This window comes from Rhinolophus sinicus, chromosome 18 (assembly GCF_057876585.1).
Source record: "Rhinolophus sinicus isolate RSI-liver-muscle chromosome 18, RSI-T2T, whole genome shotgun sequence".
NCBI classification, from domain to species: domain Eukaryota; kingdom Metazoa; phylum Chordata; class Mammalia; order Chiroptera; family Rhinolophidae; genus Rhinolophus; species Rhinolophus sinicus.
Genome location: NC_142518.1, coordinates 34,299,532 through 34,315,016, shown reverse-complemented (window position 1 = coordinate 34,315,016; position 15,485 = coordinate 34,299,532). Strand labels below are relative to the sequence as shown.

At 38.9% G+C, this 15,485-nt stretch overlaps 1 protein-coding gene across 1 annotated transcript in view; it reads left to right on the top strand.

Annotated features, from left to right (window-relative positions):
- The window catches only part of EFHC2 (EF-hand domain containing 2), a 267,304-nt gene that overhangs the window by 166,579 nt on the left and 85,240 nt on the right, over nt 1-15,485 (top strand). The window lies entirely within an intron of this gene.

Genomic DNA, 15,485 nt, shown 5'->3' with positions numbered 1-15,485 from the left:
ATCACTGGGACAAAATCAAGATGTTGGCAGGGTCCTACTCCCTCTGAAGGTTCTGTAGGAGAATCTGATCCTTGCTTCTTCCAGTTTCTGGTGGCTACTGGCATTCCTCGGCTTATGACCACGTCACTCTAATCTCTGCCTCTGCCTTCACATCATTTCCTCCTCCTCCTCTTCCTCCTCCTCTTCCTCCTCCTCCTCCTCCTCCTCCTCCTCCTCCTTCTTCTTCTTCTCTCTCTCTCTCTCTCTCTCTCTCTCTCTCTCTCTCTCTCTCTCTCTCTCTCTCTCTCTCTCTTTGTCTTATAAGAATATAAACATTTGATGGCAATTGGGGCACCCCTGGATAATTAAGGATAATTTAGGGTAATCTCTCAAATTCAAGATCCATAAACTAATGATATCTGCAAAGACTATATATTTTTTCAAATAAAGTAACATTTACAGGTTCCAGAGATTAGGACCTGTTAATCTTTGGAGGTCATTCTTTAGTTTCCTACACACATGAACAGTTATTTTGCTATTATAGACAGCTGCAAGGGAACATACTCGTCCATGTCTCTGTAAATATGTGATAGTTTCAAGTAGGAACGGAGAAATAGAATTGCTGGACTATATATAGGCTGTGAGTATCTAAGGATTATTAAATTATTCTTCAAAGTGGAAGCACCAATTTGTATTTTCATATTTTGCATATTGCTCATTTTTCTGTTGGGATTCAAGTTTTATTGCTTTGTTCTTCTTACATTTTGGATATGATTCCTCTGTTGGTTATATGCATCGCAGACACATTCTCTGTCTGGTCTTCTCTTTGCGCTTTCTGCACTGTATCTTTTGTCATATGGAAGTGTAGATTTTTAATTATAAATGAATTTATCCACTTTTCCCTTTATGGTTTGTGAATTTTGCAACCTTTTAAAGAAATTGTGAATACCATTTGAATCTCCAGTTGTTCCAGCAGCATACATTCTGTCCTTTTCCCAGTGGAGTGTATTGACACATTTAACATATTTCATGGATCCATGTTTATATGAGTTGATTTCTCAGCTCTCGGTTTTGTTAAATTTGTCTACTTGTCTATCCCTAAGCCAGTACCGCCTGTTTTAATTAGTTACTATAGTATCATGATAAGTCGTGATACCTAACAGGGTTCTAATTTTTCTTCTTCTGACTATTGCTAGGCCTTTAATTTGCCTTATCAACTTTATGATTCCTTTTTCTAGTTCTTTAAAAGCCAGATTGGATTTTGACTGGAATTATGTTGAATTTATACATTAATTGGGGGCAGAATTACTGTCACTATGAAATAGAGATTTTCCATCTGTGAATGTAGTATATCATGTTTTATAATACTGTATAGTTTTGTTGCTATTGCCAATATTGTCTTTTTACATTAAAATTACTTTTCGTATTTGGATACTGCTGGTGTATATAGATGCTGTTAATTTCTTACATTACTTTTTTATATGTTGATCTTATTTTCTCTTTTGAGTTCTGAGGGTGTAGGTTCTTTTGGATTTTATTTGGACAATATCATATAAACTGTAAATAATGGCAGACTTCCTTCTTCCCTTTTAATTCTTATAACTTTTTCCTATTTTCCTTATATTGGTTAGAAGCTATAACACAATATGTAAGATAAGTAGTAATAGCAGGTATCCTTAGATTTATCCTGACCTTAAAAGAAATATTTCTTTTTTTTCCAGTAGCAGTTCACATTCAATATTATATTAGTTTCAGGTATACAGCACAGCGGTTTAGACATTTATATAATTTACAAAGTGATTGCCCTAATAAATCTAGTACTCACTTTGCACCATGTATAGTTATTAAAATATTATTGACTGTATTCTCTATTCTGGACTTTACTATCTTGTGACTATCCCAATTCATACTTAATCCCTTCATCTTTTTCACTCAGCCCCCCAAACTTCTCACAGCTGGCAAACATCAGTTTGTTCTATCTATGAATCTGTTTGTTTTGTTTGCGCGTTTATATTGCTCTTTAGATTTCACTATAAGTGAAATCATATGGTATCTCTCTTTCTTTGTCTGACTTACTTAGCATAATATACTCTAGGTCCATCCATATTGGTGCAAAGATAAGATTTTGTTTTTTTTAATGGCCAAGTAATGTTCCATTGTATACATGTATCACATCTTTACCCAGTCATTTATTGATGGACACTTAGGTTGCTTCCTATCTTGGCTATTGTAAATAAGGTGGCAATGAACATAGGGGTGCATATGTCTTTTCAAATTAGTGTTTTGGATTTCTTCAGATAAATATCCAGAAGTGGAATTGCTGGGTCATGTTTTTAGTTTTTTGAGGAATCTTTATACTGTTTTCCACAGTGGCTGCACCAATCTATAATCCCACCAACAGTGCACGAGGGCTCCCTTTTCTCCACATCCTCGCCAGCCTTGTTATTTGTAGATTTATTGATGATAGCCATTCTGACAGGTGTAAGATGATATTTCATTGTGCTTTTTATTTTATTTTTTTATTATTATTTTTTTAAATTTGTTGGGGTGACAATTGTTAGTAAAATTACATAGATTTCAGGTGTACAATTCTGTATTACATCATCTATAAATCCCATTGTGTGTTCACCACCCAGAGTCAGTTCTCCTTCCATCACCATGTATTTGATCCCCCTTACCCTCATCTCCCACCCCCCACGCCCCTTACCCTCTGGTAACCACTAAACTATTGTCTGTGTCTATGAGTTTTTGTTTCTCATTTGTTTGTCTTGTTCTTTTGTTGTTTTTGGCTTATATACCACATATCAGTGAAATCATATGGTTCTCTGCTTTTTCTGTCTGACTTATTTCGCTTAGCATGGTACACTCAAGATCCATCCATGTTGTCACAAATGTTCCTATATCATCTTTTCTTAGCACCGAATAGTATTCCATTGTGTATATATACCACAACTTCTTTATCCATTCATATATCGAAGGACATTTTGGTTGTTTCCATGTCTTGGCCACCGTAAACAAAGCTGAAATGAACATTGGAGCACACGTGTCTTTATAAATGTTTTCAGATTTTTTGGGTAGACACCCAGGAGAGGGATTCCTGGGTCATATGGCAATTCTATTCGTAATTTTTTGAGGCACCTCCACACTGCCTTCCATAATGGCTGCACCAGTCTGCAGTCCCACCAACAGTGTATGAGGGTTCCTTTTTCTCCACAGCCTCTCCAACATTTGTTACTATTTGTCTTGTTGATGATAGCCATTCTGACTGGGGTGAGGTGATACCTCATTGTGGTTTTTATTTGCATTTCTCTAATGATTTGTGATGTTGAACATTTTTTCATATGTATGCCATTTGTATGTCCTCTTTGGAGAAATGTCTCTTCAGGTCCTCTGCCCATCTTTCAATTGGGTTGTTTGTTTGTTTGTTGTAGAGTTGCATGAGTTCCTTATATATTTTGGATATTAGCCTCTTATCCGAGGCACTGTTTGCAAAAATCTTCTCCCATTCAGTTGGTTGCCTCTTTATTTTGTCGAGGCTTTCTATTGCTGTGCAGAAGCTTTTAAGTTTGATATAGTACCATTCATTTATTTTAGCTTTTACTTCCCCTGCCTTTGGAGTCAAATTCATAAAATGCTCTTTGAACCCAAGGTCCATAAGTTTAGTACCTATGTTTTCTTCTATGCAGTTTGTTGTTTCAGGTCTTATGCTTAAGTCTTTTACCATTTTGAATTAATTTTGGTACATGGTGACAGATAGCAGTCCAGTTTTCTGTGTTTATTTTCTAATTTGTTGAGCTGACATTTCTTTCACTGTCAGTCTTTATTTTCTTTGTTTCCTGTTTTTAATGCTGTAGCTTTATTTATTTTTACTTTATACTTTCTTTTTAAAAAGATTTTTATTAAAATATAGCTAACATACAATTTATATTAGATTCATGTGTACATCATAGTTATTCAACAGTACCCAACTGGCACTACGCATAGTTACTACCACATTATTGATTATTTTCCCTATGTTAAAGAAGTGATCAGCATTGTAAGTCCAACAACCATCTGACACCGTACCACACTATGACAGTATTTTTAAGTATATTTCCTATATTATATGTATATTACATTCCCCAAGACATATTTGTTTATACCCTGAACTTTGAACCTCTTATTCCCCTTTATCTTTTCCCCCTTTTTTAAAATTTTTCAATTACACTTTACATTCAATATTAGTGGGTATTAATTTCAGGTATACAGCATATTGGTTAGACATTTATATAATTTGCGAAGTGATCCCCCTGTCTAGTACCCACCTAGCATTATGCATAGTTATTACCATATTATTGATTATATTCCCTATGCTTTGCGTTACCCCCATTACTGTTTTAGAACTACCAATTTGTATTTCTTAATCCCTTTCACCTTTTTCACCCTGCCCCCTACCTCCCTCCCATCTGTCACCCCAATAGATCTATACCCATCTGATACCATACATAATTATTAGAATTTTATTGACTGTATTCCTTATGCTATACCTTACATCCTCATGACTACTGTGTAATAACCAATTTGTACTTTTTAATCTCTTCCCATTTTTCACCCACCCCCAAATCCCCTCCTATCTGGAAACCATCAGTATGTTCTCTGTATCTATGAATTTGTCTCTGTTTCGTTTGTTTGTTTATTTTATTGTTTAGATTCCACTTATAAGTTGAAATCATATGACATTTGACTTTCGCTATCTGACTTACTACACACAGCACAATACCCTCTAGATCCACCCATGTTGTCACAGATGGCAAGATTTCATACTTTTTCATGGCTGAGTAATACTCCATTGTATATATGTACCGCCTCTTCTTTATCCATTTATCCATTCACGGACACCCAGGTTGCCTTCATATCTTGCTATTTTAAGTAGTGCTGCAATGATCATATGCATGAGCATGTCCCCTCGAAGTAGTATTTTGGGTTTCTTCAGATAAATACCCGGAAGTGGAATTACTAGGTCCTTCTTTGTCTCTTGTTATAGTCTTTGTTTCAAAGTTTATTTTCTCTGGTTTAAGTATTGGTACCCCAGCGTTTTTTTGTTTTGTTTTTTCTATTTTCATGAGATATCTTTTTCCATCCCTTTATTTTTAGTTTCTGTGTGTCTTTTGATCTGAAGTGAGTCTCTTGTAGGCAGCATATGTAAGGGTCTTGTTTGCTTATCCATTCAGCCCCCATATCTTTTCACTGGATTATTTAATCCATTTACATTGAAAGTAATTGTTGATAGATATGTGGTTCTTGCCATTTCATTATTCATATTTTTGATTTTTTTTCGTCTTAAGGAGGTCCGTCTAAGATTCTTTGTAATACTCGTTTTGTGGTGATGAACTCCTTTACCTTTTTCTTGTCTGTGAAGCTCTTTACCTGTCCTTCAATTCTAAAGGATAGCTTCGCTGTGTAATCTTGATTATAGGTCCTTGCTTTTCATCACTGGATATTTCATGCAAGTGCCTTCTGGCCTGCAAAGTTTCTGTTGAGAAATCAGATGACAGTCTTATGGTAGCTTCCTTGTAGGTAACTAAGTGCTTTTCTTTTGCTGCTTTTAAGAGGCTCTCTTTGTTTTTAAACTTTGGCATTTCAATTATCATATGTCTTGGTGTTGGCCTCTTTGGGTATATCTTATTTGGGACCCTGAGTTTCATGGGCCTGTAAATCTGTTTCCTTCACCAGGTTAGGGAAGTTTTCAGTCATTATTTCTTCAAATAGATTTTCAATTCCTTGCTCTCTCTCTTCGTCTGTTACCCTTATAATGGGAATGTTTGTATGCTTGATGTTGTTCTAGAGGCCCCTTAAACTCTCCTCATTTTTTGGACTCTTTTTTCTTTTTGTTGTTCTGATTGGGGGTTTACTGCTACCTTATCTTCTAAATCATTGATTTGATCCTCTGATTCATTTAATCTACTGTTGAGTCCCTGTAATGTATTCTTCATTTCCGTTACTGTATTCTTTGTTGCAGACTGGTTCTTTTTTTTGTTTTCTGTCTCCATTTTTATGTTTCATATCTGTTTGTTGAAGTTCTCCCTGAGATCATTGAACATCCTTATAACCAGTCTGCATGTGGTAGATTTTGTGTCTACATTATGTTTAGTTGTTTTTCTGGAGCTTTGTTCTATTGTTTCATTTGGGACATGTTTCTTTGTCTCCGCATTTTGGCTTGTTCCCTGTGTTTGTGTGTGTGTGTGTGTGTGTGTGTGTGTGTGTGTGTGTGTGTGTGTGTTAGGTAGGGCTGCTATGTCTCCTCGTCTTAGTTCTGTGGCCTTATGTAGTAGTTGTGCTGTGGTGCTCAGTGACCCTGTCTTCCTGGTCACCTGAGTCACCCACACTCTAGGTGTCCCTTGTGTGCATTGCATGTGCCCTCCTATTGTAATTGAGCCTTGGTTGCTGTTTGCACATCATGGGAGGATTAACCCTCTGTCTTATTGGTTGTGAGGACTGGCTGTGGAGGAGCTGTTGTGCAGGGGCTGACCCTACAGAGCAGGATCTGCCTCACTAGGGCTCTGAAGCCTGCCCAATTCATCCCTTGGGTTTGTCATCTTTGGAGGTGGCTGGGTGATGCTCCAGCCACTGAGCATGCCAGCCCCAGGGCCTCCTAGGAGGAGACCTGCTTCAGGTCATCTTTAGCTGTAGCCCATGCCCCACCTGGGGCCACCCAGGAGGAGCCCCAAAGCAATCCAAACATTGTCACAGTCTGCATGGTGCATGGAAGTGCCTTGAGAGGCCTAGCCGCATACCAAGGCCGGCTCCTGTCAGTGCTGGGCTTAGGGTTGCTCAGCCAGACATACGGAGTATGCTGAAGGCAGATCTTGCTTGTCTGGGTTCTGCAATCCTTTGAGAGACCCTAAGAAAGTCTGTAGCATGAGCCAAGGTAAGTGGTTTGTACCAAAAAGCCACTGAAAGCACCTTGGGTGTGCCCAAAATTGGGGTAGGGCTGGGTCTCACAATCACCAGCACATGGCAAATAAATGGTGTCAGTGAGCTTGGTGGAGACTCAGATATGGTGGCCATCTGCGTCTGCACACTGTGAAGGGGGAGGGCTCAACAAAGAAAAGAAACAAGGGCTTCTGCCAGCTCTTCTGTTCACGAGAAAACTGGCCCTTCAGCCCTTGTCCTGAAGCCAGACAACTCAGTCCCTTCTGCCCTGCCACCATATGTCCCTCTTGCTTGTCCAGCTGCTGCCCCATCACTGAAGTTCAGAGCCAGTGATTCCGTTGGTGAGTAAGTCTGTGTGTGGTCCCTTTAAGAGGAGTGCTTGGGACTGCAGCCCCCCTCTGTCTCACTCAGCCACAGTGTCCCCTGGTTTTCACAACTAGAAATTATGGAATCCTGGGCTGGGGAGCCTGGTGTGGGCTGGGATACCTTACTCCTTTGGGGGGACCTCTGCAACAGATATCCCTCCTGATTTTTAATGGCCACATGCAGGTGTGAGACCAGTTCGTTCTGTGTCTCTGCCCCTCCTACCAGTCTTTCGGTGGCTTCTTCTCTATGTCCTTAGTTGTAGGGCTTTGGTTCAGCAAGATTTTAGATGATTCTCAATGATGTTTTTTTGTAGTTTAGTTGTAATTTTGATGTGTTCTTGAAAGAAGGCAAGCACAGTGTTCACCTACTCTGCCATCTTGACCAGAACTCCTAATATTGTTATACAGTAGTACCTCCATTTTCAAACATCTCCGTTGACGAATATTTCGGTTTATGAATGCCATAAACCCAGAAGTAAATGCTTTGGTTTTCAAACATGCCTCGGAAGTCAAACATGTCACACGGCTTTCGCTGAGTACAAGATCCTGAGGCCTAGCTGTCGGCTGTTTCAAACGTTTCAGAACTCAAGTGGTCTTCCAGAATGGATTACGTTAGAAAACTGAGGTACCACTGTAATTTCCTTTTGACCAATTAATAATATGTTTTAAAATTTCTGAACATGTATGACATTGGCTTTCTTTTAGCTCTTGATTTCTATTTTTATTACATTTAGTTAGGGAATATGGATTCCATGATACTGATTCTTGGATATTTATTCAGACTCCCTTTATAATTCTGGGAGTAAACTCTTCTGAAATGTATTTTGAAGTTTAACTGGGTAGGCAAATAATTCTAGATTTATAGTTATTTTCCCTTGAACTGGTGAAGATATTGTGTTGTCTTCTGCCCTCCATTGTGGTTGTTGGTAAGTCTTTTGTTAATATAATTGTTCCAGTGTATTAGTTTGTTTTTTTCCCCTCTGGTTGCCTTTTTCTTTGTTTTGGGGGTTCTGCAGTTTATTGCAGTGTATCTTGGTATTATATGTAATTCTTCAATTTGAAAATTATTCTGAGCTATTATCTCTTCAGGTATCTTCTGTTATCTATTCTGTTTTCCGTTTCAAACTGTGAATTTTTTCTTTCTTCTTGTCAAATTTCTCCCTCTTCTCCATGTCTTTTAACCTTTCATTAATTATTTTCATTCTGTACTTCATTGTTGGAATTTTCCTTAAATCCATAATCCAGTTTATTGATTCAATGATTATACCTTCCAATTCCTTAAGTACTACTTAGTTTTATTTTTTAAAAAATATTTCCGTTATTTTCCATGGCATCTTGTTCTTCTCTTATGCTTTCTCTCTAATAATTTCAAACATAATAATTTCATAATCTATTACTGATTTTTGTTCTATTGTCCCCAGTTCATGGCATACTAATCATTTTGTTATATCTGCTGACTCTCACTCATAGTATGGATTATTTCCTTTTATGTTTTCTAAGCTCATCTTAAACTGAACTTTCTTCCCCATTGAAGTGTTCACTTTGCTTCTTGGGTTTGCCCTTCAGACCAGTTTTTTTGTTTGTTTTGTTTAAATCCTTTCATTGTGAATTAATTTTAGATTTACAGAAAAGTTTCCAAAATAGTACAGAGATTTTCCATATACTCCTCGTCCAGCTTCTCCTGATGTTAGCATCTAACTGCAATGCAATTATCAAAACCAGGAAATTAACACTGGGACAATGCTATAAACACCTTATTTGAATTTCACCAGTTTTCCACTAATGTCCTTTTTCTGTCCCAGGATCCTATCCAGGATCCCACATGGCACATTTAGTTGTTTATTCTTAGTCTTCTCTGATCTGTAACAGTTCTTCAGTCTTCCTTTGTCTTTTTTTATGGCCTTGATGATTTTGAAGAGTATTGATTAGTTATTTTGTAGAATATCACTCAATTTGGATTTATCTACTGTTTTCTCCTATTTGGACTTAGATGATACATGTTTGGCAAGAATACTGCAGAAATGATGTGTCCTTCTTAGTGCATCATATCAAAGGGTTTATGATGTCAGTATGTCTTAGTGCTAGTAATATTGACCTAGGATACTTGATTAAGATGGTGTCTGCCAGATTTTTCCATTGTAGAGTTCCTTTTGTAGTGAATAAATACCTTGAGAGAGTTAATTTGAGAGTATGCTTTTTTTCAAACTTTTGTCCACTAATTTTGGTATCCAGCTGTAGAACTTTCAAAAGGTTTTGGTTTTGCCTCTCCAAGCTGGCGTATAAACTGGACCTAATTCATCTTAGTTTTGATGTTAATTTATTGCCTTGGAGCTTTCTCACTAAGTGGTTAAAATAAATTTGTACTCCAAATTCTTTTTAGGCAGAATATTGGCTTTGAGTTCTCTCAGATAACTTATTATTATTTTTGTACTCAGAGACTCAGCAGAGAAAAGATCCATTGTCATCGCTCTTGGCCAATGGGTAGAGTTTATTAATCCTTTCACTTCAATTGCAGCCTTTTACAGTTCTAGCTTTGTGCACAGGTTTCATGTGTTAAAGTTCCAAATCACTACCCTCCTTGGCCAGAGGCCTCGTGTCTTGTGCCTGAGTGAGCATTAAAGTCCAAGCTCTTACCTGTTAATAGTGTTTGATTCCCATCTCCCCCCAAGTGTCATCCTATTAACTTGTATACCTTCCTCTCTGGCTGTCAGCTTCCTCTTTGCCTTGGCACCTGGGACATTTTCTCTCCTTTTTTTACAAGCTCATCCAGGAGTTTGAGTTTTAATTGCTGCCTCATCTACCATTTTGCCATATACAATTTCTCTCCCATGCTATATGAGCTCTCTAAAATTACACTGGAGAAAATACTATCTAGACATATTATTATTAGGGAATGTCACATTATTATTAATACCTATGTTGAAGTGGATTTGGCTTTCTTCATATAGGCCTAGTTAAAATCAGCTCCACTATTTAAAAATCTTAATAACTCTCAGACTTTTCTCTTTCTATTTTTGAAGCATATCCATTCTTATAGCCTTGAGTTTTATGGGATGCTAGAAAAAATTCTTGGCATTTTAGAATAAATAAACCATATAATGTCGTGCCAAAACAGATAGACTATTTCTTATGTTTCTAAAGAGTGGAAAAAGGACCAACTCTTTTTCTGAGGTTTTATATATACATATATATTTATACTGTGTTTCTTTTATTTCTTTTTCCATGATTATATTCTTGTGGGAGTGGGTAAATCATTAACAGTGAAACTACTATTTCATCCAAAATACAATGTTCTAATGGTCTCTTTTCTAAATGAAGTTTCTGTGAATAAAATAAGGCAGCCATGTGGCCATCTAGTTGGTAACAGATGACCAGGTTAGTGCCACCCATGCTTTCTTCTGTAATTAGCATCCAAATTTTGTTTTTTTTAAAAATGATAACAGTAACTAAATGCTAATTTTCAGTTCCTCAGAGGGAGAATTCTGACATAAAAATTGTGATGTAAAATGAAAGAATACTGTAGAGCAGGAAGGGAATGATACTTAGGCCACAAAAGGCTCTATCTGGCTGTTGTTCATTCAAGTAAATTTTGCAACCCAAAGTACTGTGTATGGAAGGCATGTCTCATAGTATAGTGTTTAACCATGTATGTTTATCATTCATCTGTGCCAGTTCCCATGGTAGGTGATGGAGGTTCAGAGATGAATGAGCTGCCTTGGAAAATGTCAGCCTGATCTCTGAACTTCCATCACCACTGTGGGACATGGCACTGCTGATTCCAGGCTTCTCAATCTGGGTCATTTTCTTCCCACACCATTTTGGAGGGGGTTTCTCCTTTGCTGTCCAGTTTTCTCCTACCCCTGAAAATGTGATTCATATTATATTTCTTCTTTTAAGATGTTTCTGACTGCCGACCTCACAGAGATCCCTGCCTCTTTGATCTCATTGCATTTATGGCTGGTGCTACTCAGCATATCTTTTTTATTTCCTTATGCATGTTAGTTGAATAAATGAACGCATGAACAAAGGCAGTGCCCTTTGTTTACATTCAGTTTTCACTCACTTAGAGCCTCTGCTCATTTTTAACAGTTGGATTGTTGTTTTTTTGGTATTGAGTTGTATGCATTTTTTATAAATTTTAACCCCTTATCAGATGCACCATTGGTGAATATCTTCTCCCATTCAGTAGGATGTCTTTTTGTGTAGTCCCATATGTTTATTTATTCTTTTGTTTCCCTTGCCCGAGGAGATACATCAGTAAAAACATTATTAAAGGTCATATCTGAGAGTTTACTTCCTGTATTTTCTCTAGGAGTTTTATGGTTTTGGGTCTTACATTTCAGTCGAATCCATTTTGAGTTTATTCTTGCATGTGCATAAGAGGGTGGTCTAGTTTCATTTTTTTTTGCAGGTATTTGTCCAGTTTTCCCAGCACCATTTATTAAAAATACTGTTCTTATTTACCCCAATGTTAATTCTTGATTCCTTTGTCATAGATTAAATGACCATATATGCATCGATTTATTTCTGGGCTCTCTATTCTGTTTCATTCATCTCTGTGTCTGTTTTTATGCCAGTACCATGCTGTTTTGATTACTGTGGCCTTGTAGTATAATTTGATACCAGGTAACGTGATACCTCCAGCTTTGTTGTTCTTTCTCAGAATTACTGTGGCTATTCGGGTTTTTTTATGGTTCCATATAAATTTTAGGATTATTTGTCCTAGTACTGTGAAAAATGCCATTGGTATTTTGATAGGGATTGCATTGAATCTATATATTGCTTTGGGTAGTATGGATATTTTAACTATCAATTATTCCTATCCAAGAGCATGGTATATGTTTCCATTTATTTGTATTTTCTTTCATTTCTCTCTTTAATGTCTGAGTAAAGGTCTTTTACTTCCTTTGTTAAGTTTTTTCTTAAGTATTTCTTTTTAAATGCAATTGTAATTGGGATTGTTTTCTTTCTCTTTCTGATAGTTCTTTATTGGTATATAAAAATGCAGTGATTTCTGAATATTAATTTTTTATCCTTGTACTTTACTAAATCCATTTATGAGTTCAAATAATTTTTTGGTGGAATCTTAGAGGTTCTATATATATGGTATCATGTCACCTGCAAATAATGACAGTTTTACTTCTGCCTTTCCAATTTGGATGCCTTTTATTTCTTTTTCTTGTCTGATTGCTGTGGCTAGAACTTCCCGTACTATGTTGAATAAAAATGGAGATAGTGGGCATCCTTGTCTTGTTCCTGAATTTAAGGGGAATGCTTTTAGCTTTTCCCCACTGAGTATGATATTAGCTGTGGGTTTGTCATACATGGCCTTTACTATGTCGCGATACATTCCCTCTATTCCCACTTTACTAAGAGTTTTGATCATAAATGGATGCTGGATTTTGCCAGACACTTTTTCCGCATCTATTGACATCACCACATGATTTTTATTTTTCATTTTTTTATTTGGTATATCATGGTAGTTGATTTGAGAATATTGAATCAACCTTGCATACCGAGAATATGTCCTACTTGATCATGGTGTGTGATCTTTTTATTGTATTTCTGAATTCTGTTTGCTAATATTTTGTTGAGGATTTTTGCATCTCTGTTCATTAGGGATATTGCCTATAGTTTTCATTTTTTTGTAATGTCTTTGTCTTATTTTGGAATCAGGGTAGTGGTTGCCTCATAAAATGAGCTTGAGAGCTGTCTCTCCTCTTGAATTTTTTGAAATAATTTGAGGAGAATAGGTATTGATTCCTTTTTGAATGTTTGATAAAATTAACCTATAAAGCCATCTGGTCCATGACTTTTGTTTGTTGGGAGCTTGTTTATTACTGATTCGATTTTGTTGGTAGTAATCTGTCTGTTCAGATTTTCTGTTTCTTCTGTATTCAACCTTGGGTGGCCTTATGTAATATCTGTCCTGTGTGGTTCAATGGTGCAATCTCCCTGATCTCCTGTGCATGTGATCCAGTAGTGTTCCTTGTGTGTATTGTTTGTGTTCTTCTATTGTAGTTGAGCCTTGATTGCTTTTGGCACATTGGTGGATGGGATTGACTCTCAGGTTGACTAACTGTGAAGATTGGCTATGCCCACAGTGTATGAGCTGCTGTGTGGAGGCTGACCCCTCAGAGGGGGATTCGCCCTAGTAGGTGCTTTTGCCTGTTTAGACCCCCCTGTGGGTGTGCTGCTTGTGAGGCTAATCAGGTTGTGCTCTGGTGTGGTCTGAAGCTGGCCTTTGGGTATGTTGTTTCTGCTTTCTCTTGGGATGGGCTCTGATGCAGTCCAATCTCAGTCTTCTTTATGACTCGTCCATGGCTACATGGTAGGAACTACAAAGCTATATGTGGTTGGCTGCTGCCCATGTTGGACCTGGAGGCATGTGGGGGTGGCCTTGTTCTGCACCAAGGCTGGCTGCCACCAGTATTGGATCCGAGGCAGCTTAGCAAAATACCCAGGGGCCCCCTAGGCCTATTGCCACCTGCTGGCTGCCTGTAAGGCTCAGCCATTGAAAGAACCTCCTTAGTTGCACAGGCCAGGCTTTTTGACCCAGTATGGAGAGTGCCCTCAGCGATGCAACACCAGGTAGGCACGGCGGGGCCTGGGAGTATTACCAGATGTGGCTGGTGGTTTTTACAGCATTAATGCAGATTCAATTCTTGCACCAGTGCCCAGCCTGTGACCATTTTGCAAAGTGTTCTGAGAACACTGGAGCCAGACATTGCTTACCTTTTGCTCGCCAGCCCCCCAGTGGTACATACGCAAGAGAGGCTGCAGCATAGGATTTGGGTCGCTGCCTGTCCCCAAAAGCTCCCTGGGCTGCCTCAGGCTGTCTGCTGTTCTAAAAGGCTTATGTGCCTTGGGGGGCGGGGCCAGCCACCGCGATGCCAAGGGTACCCCTGGCAATGCAGCTCTAGGTGGGGTTCCAGGGAGCCTCAGGTGTGGGTGGTGGTTTTTACAAAGTTAATGCAGTTTTGGTTCTTACACTCGTGCTAGGTCTGTGACCATTTTGCAAAAATACCCTAAGGAAATTGTGGCCAGCCATCGCTAGCCTCAGGCACTCAGGTCCCTGTGAGCTGCCCAAGAAAGGCTGTGGAGCATGTTGGGTCACTGTACAACACCAAAATTTTCCCGGTGTGCTGGGGGCATTCCACTGCTATAAAAAGCTTCTGCAGCTTATGGGGCAAGACTGGGTGCTTAGTAGTCAAGAATGTTCCAGGCAATGCAGTACTAACTGTGTGGGGCGGGGACCCAGGGCGTCACTAAGGTGGAGTGTATGTGTGGATTTTACTACATCAGTGTGGTCTCAGATTTGGCCCTTTGATGGGAAGGTTAAACAGAGAAAAGATGTGGCCATCCTGTAGGCTATACGTGAGTCAGGCTTCACACAGGAATAATGGTAGCTGTCCCTCTACCCCTCTCCCTGGAGCTGCACAACTCCGTCTTTCCCTGTATGTCTCTGGCACCTCTCAAGTTGCCACCCCTCCACTGGAGACCAGGTGTGTGCAGGCTCTGTAAGATGGCGTCTGGATTTCCAGCCTCCTTCCATCTTACCAGGATGGGGAGACAGAGTCTTCACTGATTTTCTCTGCCAGATGTTGCAGGACCTCCCCTTACCAGCTCAGGACCCCTAGGCTGGGGAGCCTGGCCTGGGGCTGGGACCCCTTCCTTCTCCAGAGGGGACATCTGCCACTGAGGTGTCCCTTCAGCCTGTCCCATGTCACCACTCCTACCAGTCTCGATGTGGCTTCTTCTTTATATCCTTAGTTATAGGGATTCTATTTTGCTAGTGTCAGATGAATCTTGAGGTTGATTGTTCTATAATTTATTTGTAATTTTGGGATGTTGCAGGCATAGTGTTTACCTAGTCCACCATCTTTGACCTTATCCTGATTTTGGCCTTTCTTTCTTTTCTTTTTTTTTTTAAATAAATTGGTAAAGTCACTTTTTTTTTTTTGAAGATTTTATTGGGGAAAGGGAACAGGACTTTATTGGGTAACAGTGTGTATGTACTTCCAGGACTTATTTTTCCCAGGTCAAGTTGTTGTCCTTTCAATCTTGGTTGTGGAGGGTGCAGCTCAGCTCCAGGTCCAGTTGCCATTGTTAGTTGCAGGGGGTGCAGTCCACCATCTCTTGCGGGAGTCGAACTGGTAACCTTGTGTTTGAGAGGAAGCACTCCAACCCACTGGACCATCCGGCAGCTCAGCTCAAGGTGCCGTGTTC